This window comes from Emys orbicularis, chromosome 9 (assembly GCF_028017835.1).
Source record: "Emys orbicularis isolate rEmyOrb1 chromosome 9, rEmyOrb1.hap1, whole genome shotgun sequence".
Classification (NCBI taxonomy): domain Eukaryota; kingdom Metazoa; phylum Chordata; order Testudines; family Emydidae; genus Emys; species Emys orbicularis.
The window spans coordinates 30765339-30776180 of record NC_088691.1 but is presented as its reverse complement, the minus strand read 5'-3'; positions in this window follow the sequence as shown (position 1 = coordinate 30776180).

Below are 10842 nucleotides of genomic sequence, written 5' to 3'. Positions count from 1 at the left end.
TCTAATGCTGTTCTCGTGACTCATTGTGCAGAAAGGGCAGAAAGACTGAAACTTGCAAGTTGTATGTCCTGTGAGTTGAGCATCCTCTTCCATTTTAATGGGAGTTGGGAGGATTGGCAAATGGTAGGAAACCCAAACCAGGGCCAGCCCACAACATTTTGGCACCTGAGGCACCTGAAGAGCTCAAATGACGCCCGCATCCCCCCTCGCTTGGGCCAAAACTTTGAAAGGTCTCAATTCTGCTTCTTCCTGTTCTACTCCTCTCATACTACTGCTCTGCTACCTACCCCAATAAAGGAGAACTAACAACTTAAAATGCCTTGTTCAAAATTTTTAAGTAACACTTAACTTTCAAACGCCTGAACAGCAAATGTGACTTTTCTTGTCTGCATAGTAAACACTGGCATTTTTATCTGTTTGAATAATCAAAGTGGTGCTTCCCGTGCCTTCTTGGTGGCAAAGATTTGAACTGCTTCCTGAAGGTCCACAGTCTGGGCCAGCTCATGCTCTATTGAGATGGTTGCAAGGCCGACCAGCCTCTCCTGTGTCAATGTGGAGCGTGGATGTGTTTTTATTAACTTCAGCTTGGAGAAGCTGCATTCTCCATTGGCAACTGTTACAGGAAGTGTTAGAAGTATGCACAGAGCAACAAAAGCATTTGGAAAGAAGGTGGTCATCTTATTTGTGCACATATATTCCAGAACAGCCTTTGGAGTTGATCCTGCTGAAATGTATCTTGAAAGGGCTTTCAGTTCATCATCTAAATCACTCGCATCAATATAGTGCATGTCATCATGTGTCAACACTGTCTCTAGTACCCTGCATTGCTGGTGTAGGTCTTCTTCAGGTATAGTGAGGAGTTTTGGAATATCATACAACATCCCAAATATACTACTGTGTTCCTTGAGCTGCATGAAACATTCTTCAACTGATTGTATTGCACAGTCTAGCACCTGGTTAAAAAAAATCAACTTTGAATCGTTGTTTGGGGTCTCTTATGGGATTATTCCGTGCCTCATAATCAACATGTCTTCTTTGGTGACTCTTGTATTCTTGAATGGGTGGGAAAATAGCTTCAGTGTGAAGTTCCTCTGCCAACTTCTGTGCACTCTTCAGAATATTTTGAAATCCCTCATCTAACCGGTAAGACTGTAGGTATGACTTTGCTTTGTCCAGTTGTTCCATTGCTCCAGATACATCAAGGTCAACACCTCGGAGTCTCTTGCTTACAACATTTATTTCAAACAGTATGTCATGCCACAACACTAAGCCACACAGAAATTTGAAGCTATGTATATTTCTGGTGATTCCATTTCCCTCTGCCACTGTTCTCCCATGAACAGTTCCTGTCATAGCATTATCCTCCATAATGACAACTATGGCATCATCTATCTCCCCAGTTTGGTGTTTGATAGGCTTTATCACCTCCCCTCGACTTTTCCATCGTGTGGCACTCAGTGGTTTCAGTGTCAGAGAGGATGTTCCCAGATGTTGCTTTAAAATTTGCCATTGATGAGTTGATGCAGAGAAAAATACACAGATGCTTTGAATTACATAAAAAAATTCAGCAGCCTCACTAGAAGTTGATGCTGCATCACTGACCACCAAGTTCAATGAATGAGAACTGCATGGGACAAAAAAAGCTCGAGTGTTTAACTCTGGGATCCGTGTCTGCACTCCTCTGTTCTTTCCTCTCATGTCAGCTATCACAATTCCCATATCTTCCAGCTTTTTAAGAAGCACATTTGTCATACCAGCTCCTGTAGTATCATCAATGTCAATAAATTCTAGAAAATGCTCTCTGACAGTCACCATTGCAGGAACATTTTCACTAGGTTCTGTTGTTGTTACAAAACACACTATTAAAGTCATTTGTTCCGTATGGCTGATGTCAGGTGTGCAGTCCAGAATAAAAGAGTAATATCTTGCTGACTTCAGATTTGCCACAATCTTCTGTTTGACTTTTGTTGTCAGTAACTGTATGATCTCATTTTGAATTGTTTTTCCAAGGTAGCGGTGTGTATACATTTCTTGGGTGGTGACTCTTCTTAGATGCTCCTGGAGTTCAACATCAAACTCAGCCATCTGCGCCACAATTTTAAGGAAGTTTCCATTGTTTGGCACATACAGTTGATCTGAAGTGCCACGCAGTGCTAGGTTTTGGGTAGCAAGCATTCTCACAATGGCAATGAGCCTTTTCAGAACATTTTGCCAGGAAAGAGACTTGGATGCAATCTTCTCTTGATGCTGATCATCTATGGTGGCCTTTAACCTTAGTCTCATCTCAAGCTCTTTCCACCTATGGAATGCTCTCTGGTGATTTGCTGCCTTCTCATGGCATGCCAGATTTCTAGCCAGATTTTTCCAGTCCTTTGTTCCTGTAGAACCCCATGTGGCTGGAACATTAGACTGGAAGAGTTTGCAACAAAAACAGTATGCAGCATTCTGGGTTTTTGAGTACATAAGCCATGGCCTCTCCACTTTGTCACCATTGGGGATTTCACGCCAGAAATGTGTTGGATGGAAACTTCTATTTTCATTGTCTTTGGGCAACATGAAGTTTTTCACTTGCTGTGGCCCATGCAGTACAAGGAAGCCCCTCAGGCTACTGCTCAAGTGGTTCCACAGTCCTGGATCATCTAGACTTAAGGAACTAAACTCAGCAGCAGCTGTTTCTTGCGCCTCCACCACACTCTTCTCTGATCTACACTTTTCTTCAGGAATGTGCATTGTTACATCCATTTGAGATGGGGCTATGGATGTTGCAGTAGCTGCCAGGTCACCTGCACTCTGACTAAGTGGAAGATCAGGCATCTCCTCACCACTCACATCCTCACTGGGGCTGGAAGGCTCACCGTGAACATTTGTGTCTATGTATTTCAGGAGAGCTTCTTCCTGCTTAGATCGAAAAGCTTCCTTTGCTTTCTTTCTTTTTCTGAATGCTGCCCCAGAGGGTCATTTTCTTCTTTCACTCATGACTGCTGTTCTGTGCCAGCTATAGTGGTTCTCAATACTCAATTGAAGAGGACAAATAATCAGGCTGGTAGCAGGGCCTGAGTGTGGGAAGATATCAGCGTTTTAGGAGCCTAACTGGCTCCTACTACTTCAGTTGACAGTCTGTTCTCCTCAAGTGGGTTCAGGGAAGCAGCAGGAAACAGGAAGCTCCCCAAGAAGCTGGTGTTAATCAGTCCAGGCTCCTGGGGGTGCTAGAGAGGTACATAAGAGGCTCCTCCTCCTTGCTCTCCCTGCAGCTCCTGCTGCTTTCTGTTATTCCCTCTCACCTTTTCTCCTCCCTGCCTGTTATGTCTCTTGTGCCCCCCTTCCTCCAGCACAGCACTCCACCATCTCTGTACATCTAGAGCAGAGAGAATACATATGCACCAGCAGCAGACACAATTTTCTACACTCTGGGTCCTAGTGGCGCCCCCACACAGTCTGGCACCTGAGGCAGCCACCTCATTTCACCTCATGGTAAGACCAGCCCCGAACCAAACCCTTGTTACCAACCAAAATGAACATTTGCAGAAAATGAATACATTTGCATATTTGCTGTGTATAAAAGGGGCCCACAAGCTTCTGAACACCCCTCATTGAAAATTCTTTCAGTTCTGCAAACATCATTTGGGGAAATTTCCAAAAGCTGGCCTCTGCTTTTGTACCCATGAACTAAAGGTGCAGTAATTGAGGGTGCAAGTTTGTACTTGCATCCATTTGTACCCACAGTTAAGGTCATTTGGACATCTACATAACTGATTTGGAAATGAAAAAAAAGGTAAGATTGGTGGCTTGTCTGAAGATATGTAAAGATGGCTCTGTACATGACACTCAAGATTGGTGTGTGAGAATGGGAACCTTTGGTAAACTCTTTGGTCCTAGAAATGAGAAGTTACTAGAATTTCCAACATTTATTGTACAGTCAAGGGGAAAATAAATAATTTTTGAAAAGGAATTAAAATTATTAGTTTATTTTTACTTTTATTTTGGCCTTATGCAAACTCTAAACAAAAGGACATCCAGTCAATGCAAAAACTACACTGAAAAGAGTTTCATTTACTCCTGCCAATTTTGGTGGTTTTCAAATCACATTTATTTAGTGTTTAAATATTTTTTCTTGTTGTTGTGTGAAAGTCCCATACAAACAACAGAGGGAAACTGACTATGCATGGAATACAGTAAAAGTACCTTTACACAAAGTGTTGTCCAGTGCAATGAGTTTGCAAACTGGGGGTGGAAGAAATATTTTTCCATCCTATGACAGAGAAAATCAGAGGCAGACTTATGGCTCCACCTGTTAATAAGCTTTGACAAAAGAATTATGAATGAGCCCCCCATCCCTTTGACTAAACCCCAGTTTGCCCCTCTTCAATTCTTTTATCAACTTGACCAGGAAGTATGGCGTCCTCACTGCAGTTCTCCACTCTATCAACTTCATCCACTCTGCTTTCTAATTCTCTTATTTCCCTCTCTTTTACACCAGTCAAGAGGCAGATCGAGGAGATGGAAAGAACCAAGACAGCAGATTCATCTTCGGGATCCGAGAGCAGAGGGAGAGATCAGAAGAGATGGAATATCCCATTCTACATCTTATTCTCCTGTTAAAGGCAAAGCCCTGTGAACAGAAGATGCTGCTTCTCTCACTATCCCTTCTCCTGATGATGACAAGGAAATCAGAAAGGGTAGGGATGGTATTGTTGGCTCCTTGGTGTCTTTGCCACCCAGGATTCTTTGGTGAACCAAGCTTAGACTCTGTTTAACCTTCCTGCCTAAAATTAAGTGCCAGGAAATTGAAAGGAGCTGTTTCATAGCTGAGTATCTCTTCACAAAGGTTGCAGATTGCCTGATTAGAAGCAGGACTTTGACCTATTCCTGTACAGAAGCCCTTCACTAGATGACCACTAGAAGAGGTATGAACAATTGTTTCTGCTTATTGCAAAACATCTTGACTGGATTCAAAAGTAGCTATATTTACCAACTGTCCCAACTGTTTCTGTTGCAGGACAGCAGGAGGAGTCTATGACAAATACAATTAATGGTAAGTAGTTTTCCTTTTTATCTTCCAGTCTTAACAATCTTGTACCGATAGTTGCTAAACATTTCCAGATTTTTTTTTAATTTTCCAAAGCAGTTTTAATTAATAGCAATTCACTATAGACACTTTAAAAACTGTATTCCTCTTTTTAAAATCATTTTTAGAACTAGGGCCCTGATCCTCATCCCAAAGAAGTTAATGAGAGGAGAATCTAGCCTGAAAAGAACTTTAGGCTGTCAAAAAACCCTACATTTACTAGCGAATCCAACCTGACTCTGGCATTGTAGCGTGATCCTAGACCTTTGTGATTTTTCAAATTGCCAGCATTGCACAGAACAAGGAAACTATCTCAGTCACTAACATGGATTCGTACTGGCATAATTTTGAGGATCATTTGTACTACAATACTACCATCTAATTGTAAATAGCTAACCATAGGCACAATGAGCACAATGAGCTTTAATTAAGGGTGCAGTAGTAGTCTTAACTCAGTGTGCCCTTGCTTTTGATGTAGTTAAATGCATTTTGTTTAATCATATGGAAATATGTTTGTTGCAGATACTGGAATTTAAGTGTTCTCACTTTGTTTTAGAGCAAGCAAAGCAATAATATAAAAAGGAATATTTGGAACGTTTAAATTATGGCATGTCCTGTTTTTTCTGCTTATATTTATTACGTAGTTCAGAGACAAAGTTTGTAGAAGTTTATCCTCATATTAAAAAAATTATCCTACAAAGATAAAATTAACCAAAATTTAAGTTCTACATTCTTACATTTCTAAAACATAGAGTTGAGACATTTAACATTGCCAGTTTAATTTTTTTCAGCACATTAAAAGGATCACGTCATACGATTATTCAGGCATTAGGGTACATGAGAACCAATACAGTGATTGCCATTGAAAAAGCCAACATTTTCCAAGAATTACATATGTCAGTATGAGAGAGACTGCAGTTATTTCCTAGTTTACATGTGCTGAAATACTGGGCACCTGCGGTACCATCACTTTTTGTACAGTTAACACAACTGAAAGCCCTTTAATCATCTTTGGATGCAGAGCACAGATATTACTTCCATAAAATATATGAAATATCTACAGTTTAAAACAATTTAAGGGACTTTTAACTTCAATTTTATATGCTCCTGACTTGCTAATTTTGACTTGTTAAATGCATATTCATATACAGAGGTCCAAATTCAGCCCTCACTTGCAACACCTGACTTCACTCTACTAGAAGACACTCCACCTTGCATTTGGCCCCCACACCAGAACTATGTTATCATGCCTGTATTTAAGGAAGAGGAAGCTGCTTTGTTTTTCTGAAATGATCTATTTCTAATCATACCCTGCTTTCATACTAGTCCCATTTAATTGTGTGTGTGTGCATGCGCATGCATGTGTGTAAGAGTAGTAGTGCGACTGAACTCATGTGAGTAAAGGAAGTGGGATCTGACATTTAATCAGTCGAACTAAGTGAGAAATGTATATTGTATGCACTTTGTTCCTTATTTTATTCTTTTCTGGCAATTGGGATGCACAGCATTTTGTACTTTATTTTTAGTTTTTCACTCCGTGTTCTGTGGAGTAGTTGCAATTCTTCATGTTCATGATAAAGAATCACAGATCCCCTATTTTAATACTCCCGAACAAGGACCATTGCAAAGAAATGGCGACATAGATTTTGATCAGCGGGCAAATTCACCACTGGTGTAACTCAGTAGACTTATGCCTGCTGAGCCAGTGATGAATTAGGGTCAGAGGCCCAAATCCTGAGCTGCCATAAATCAGTTTAGTTGCACTGACGTCCATGGAGCTATGCTGATTTTCATCAGCTGAGGATTGGGGCCAGAATCTTCAGTGGAATTCCATTCAAAATCCATCAAAACTATTACATAATCAGCTGAAGGGGCTTCTGTTGAATTACTAGCAGCACGGGAATCTCTCTGCATAGCAAAGGCTGAGCGGCATCTTGCCTCCACAGTTCTTTCAACATGGGAGCAAAGACCAGACTGAGCATAGAAATTGAAGCTTCCCACGTTGGTAGTGCAGAATGCAACCAATAAATTATTCCTAGCTAATGCTTATCTTGTTCCTTTGAAAAATCTTATACAGTTGATATTTATCTAATAATTGCATAAAACTTCTGTGAATGAGGGAGTAGAAACTAAACTGATTGGTTCCACCTAACCAATGCATCTTTCAATTACCTGTTTGAGCAAAGGAATGACTCTGGTAAGTTTTCAAATAGGTGTGGAATCTGTGACATATAATAATTAAGAAAAATGTCTGATACCAACCCCCCTCTTTATTAATTCATTTATCAAAATATGTATCCGTGCAAAATATCAGTTTTGAATTAGCATAAAAACTGTGGGAATCCATGTCCAAAAAACCAAAAAAAGATTTCCAAAGTCAAACAAAAAGTTTTTAATACTGTATTCTTAGCAAGAACATTTTAACAAAGAATGTGTACTTTAACTTAATATGGTACAACAGAGAAACCATACTTAAAAGTTTCCATTATCTACCACTCTACTGCATATTCATTTTTTATCTTAAAAGACCAAAAGCCAAGCTGAACTGAGCATAAAAAAGCATCAATTATAATCCTCATATTACGTCAGCTATTAGGGTTTAGCTCACACTCTTGAATTGGTCATCTAATGAAAGGACAATTTTTACATCATTGTTTTAAAAAATGTACACACATTTTCTTTAAAACGTAATATATTGAGTATCAGCTTCAGTAAACAAAGCTTAATTTATAAACACAATTGAAACAGCTCTATGTTGAACAGTTTCAGTGATAAACTGGACTTGTATGATGTACAGCCAGTGAGGACATTTGCGGCTTAATAAAATCATTGTGCCATTGCTATACAGTAATCACTACCTCCTTTAAAAAAAAAGTTAGTTCTTTTGGGGAATAATTCCTTTATGTGCTTAAAAATACTACAACTTCTTTCTATCTTCTGGGACCTAAAAATGATCAGTTGCAACAGGCTTGGTTTGGTATGGTAAGCTTGTAAAAAGTCTCAGTATATCTTAATGACAATACGGCAGTTTTCGATGCAGCAACAGTAAATTGCTTGAAATTGTCCTTCAAGTTTCATGCTACAAATCCTTCACACAGTACTGAAGGCATCAAAGGTTGGAAGGGATGTCTTTCATGTACTATATAGTCTTCAAATAGTGATCATTATATATTTTTCAACAATAGCTTCCTTCAGTACATAATAGTAGGTTTGACATATGTTCTGTTTTCTGAAAAAAATAAAAAGTTGGTTACATAGTGATTTGTATATTTTATAAATGAAACATTTAGGGTTCTTTAACCATGCAATTTAAATTATCTGATGTGTAAGTGACAGCTCTTGGTTCAAATGAGTGTCTTTTACCTCTGGAAAACAGGTGCCCATGTACTTTAGTGATTGAGGCCATATAAGGAACTAGAGATATAGACTCTTATGTATGTCACAGTTGGAAATAAGCTTAGTATCCAAGCAGATCCACCTATTTGGTGCATTGACTATCCTCCTATATATGGTATGAGTTGTAGACTTTCAAATTGGTTTACAAATGCATGTAATCCCAGCTATCTCTCATTATAAACAAACATAGTAGAGGCTGGACATTAAATATTTAAAATATCCACTGCCATGTATCACCTCAGCTCCTGTTGCCATCTGCTGCCCCATCTGACGTCTGCCATCCTTTCCATCCTTTAGTCTCAAACCAGCTCCCTCCTACAAGCCCATCACTGCCCCAGACTCACCCCATCCCCAGCATACCCTCACTTGCTAAATTCCACTTATGACCCCTTTCAGTCAAACCCAGCCCTGATCCTCGAGTCATGATCCCTTCTCCCCCCACAGTGTAACTCCCTCTTCATGGCAGCTGTGACTATCTGGGTTTGGATTGTGCATCCCCTGAAAACTAGTAGCCGCTATCAATGACTTGACAAATCCCCAAAAGCTGGATTTAATCATATCTCTAATTTTTACCCCCCATAGGACAATTTTTAAACCAAAGGGGGAATAGTTTTAGTTCTGAACTTAAAAGTCCACTCCATGGCCAAATTCCACACTGACAGTCTGACAGCATTGTATTGCAAGGGATCTGCAAGGCAGATTTTGGTCCTACACATTTTAAAAAAATGAAGAATTGAGAACAATGTTCCTCTTCCCCTCCAATTCCTGACTGACTTACCCCCTCTTTGTACCTCACACTAATGGGACAGATTCTTATCTCTGCACTACAGCAGGCTGGCTGCTTTGTAAATCCATTGAAATCAGACACATTGTAGAACCTGGCATGCTTCTAGTGAGACCAAATATGGTTATGGCAAAGAAGAGAAAAGCCATTGTTCCCTTATTTATAAAATCCTTAAAACTTAAATGACAGTTTTTCCTCCCGCCACAACCTTTAAAAAAAAATTAACTTCTGTTTCAGAGGGTAGAACCATGACGTACTTAATGCAGTGTTCAGAGTACCACAGAAATTAATGTAGTTTATATTGTGCAGAGTAAAATGTGGCTATTACAGACCCAACAAAGCCTTCTGCAAAGCAGTGCTATTGAAGAATAAAACTGAAAATCAACATGGTAACAGCAGTAAATCAATATGTGTTCCTTAGAAAAATGGTGTTTCACTCAGAACACCCCCCCCCACACACACACACACACGTCATTTAATTATTGTCTTTATTTGAAGAGACAAACAGAAATCCACCCACACACATCATAAAAAATTTGCTTGGGTACAGAGCCTATCATGTGTGATCTTCACATTCAGCAGCTTTAAGCCCAAAGACAAATAAATGTTAAAATACCCTCAGAAAGCCAAAGTAATATGAATCCATATTCCTATCCAATAAACACTGAATCAACAATTCATACAGCTAAACCTACTAGTTCTGATTCTGAAGATGGTAGCAAAATGATAATCTTGAGTAGCATTCTGTATAATGTTGACATCTATCCCATTACTGTTTTACATATGCCAATACTGAATACTCATAAGGAAAGAACCAGTATTGACCCGCTAACTGACACAGATCCTTGGAGCAATCTCAAAGTTTGCCACATTTCAATTTCAAAATGCATTTCAGCTATAATATGAGTGATTTATCATTTAGCAGTAGCTGTCAAAGTAAGCTCCTAGATAAAACAAAAACATCTGGAACCATAAACAGAGGAGAGCAGTAGCTGAATTTTAATCCAAATCTGACATGCTCACTTCATTAGGAACGGGAAACAGCTAATTAGTAATTGAATGTTTCATGTTTAAGAGGGCTCCTACTCTCCAAGCAGAGATGATCTAATATATATTTTGGATGTAAACAAGAATAAAGATCAAGAAGAGCCAGGGAAAAACATCTCCCAAGGAATGTCTGAGAGCCAGGGAACCTCAGCAAGAGTTAAAGAAATGATAGCTGTGTTAGTCTGTATCAGCAAAAAAAAAAAAAAAAGAGGAGTCCTTGTGGCACCTTAGAGACTAACAAATTTATTTGGGCATAAGCTTTTATGGCTAAAACACACTTCATCAGATGCATGGAGTGAAAAATACAGTAAGCAGTATATATAAACAGCACATGAAAAGATGGGAGTTGCCTTACCAAGTGGGTGAGTCAGTGGCCTTGTTAGCACAGACCCCCCCCAATTGTAAGGCAACTTGCATCTTTTCATGTGCTGTAATATATACACTGCTTATTGTATTTTTCACTCCATGCATCTGATGAAGTGGGTTTTAGCTCACGAAAGCTTATGCCCAAATAAATTTGTTATTCTCTAAGGTGCCACAAGGACTCCTC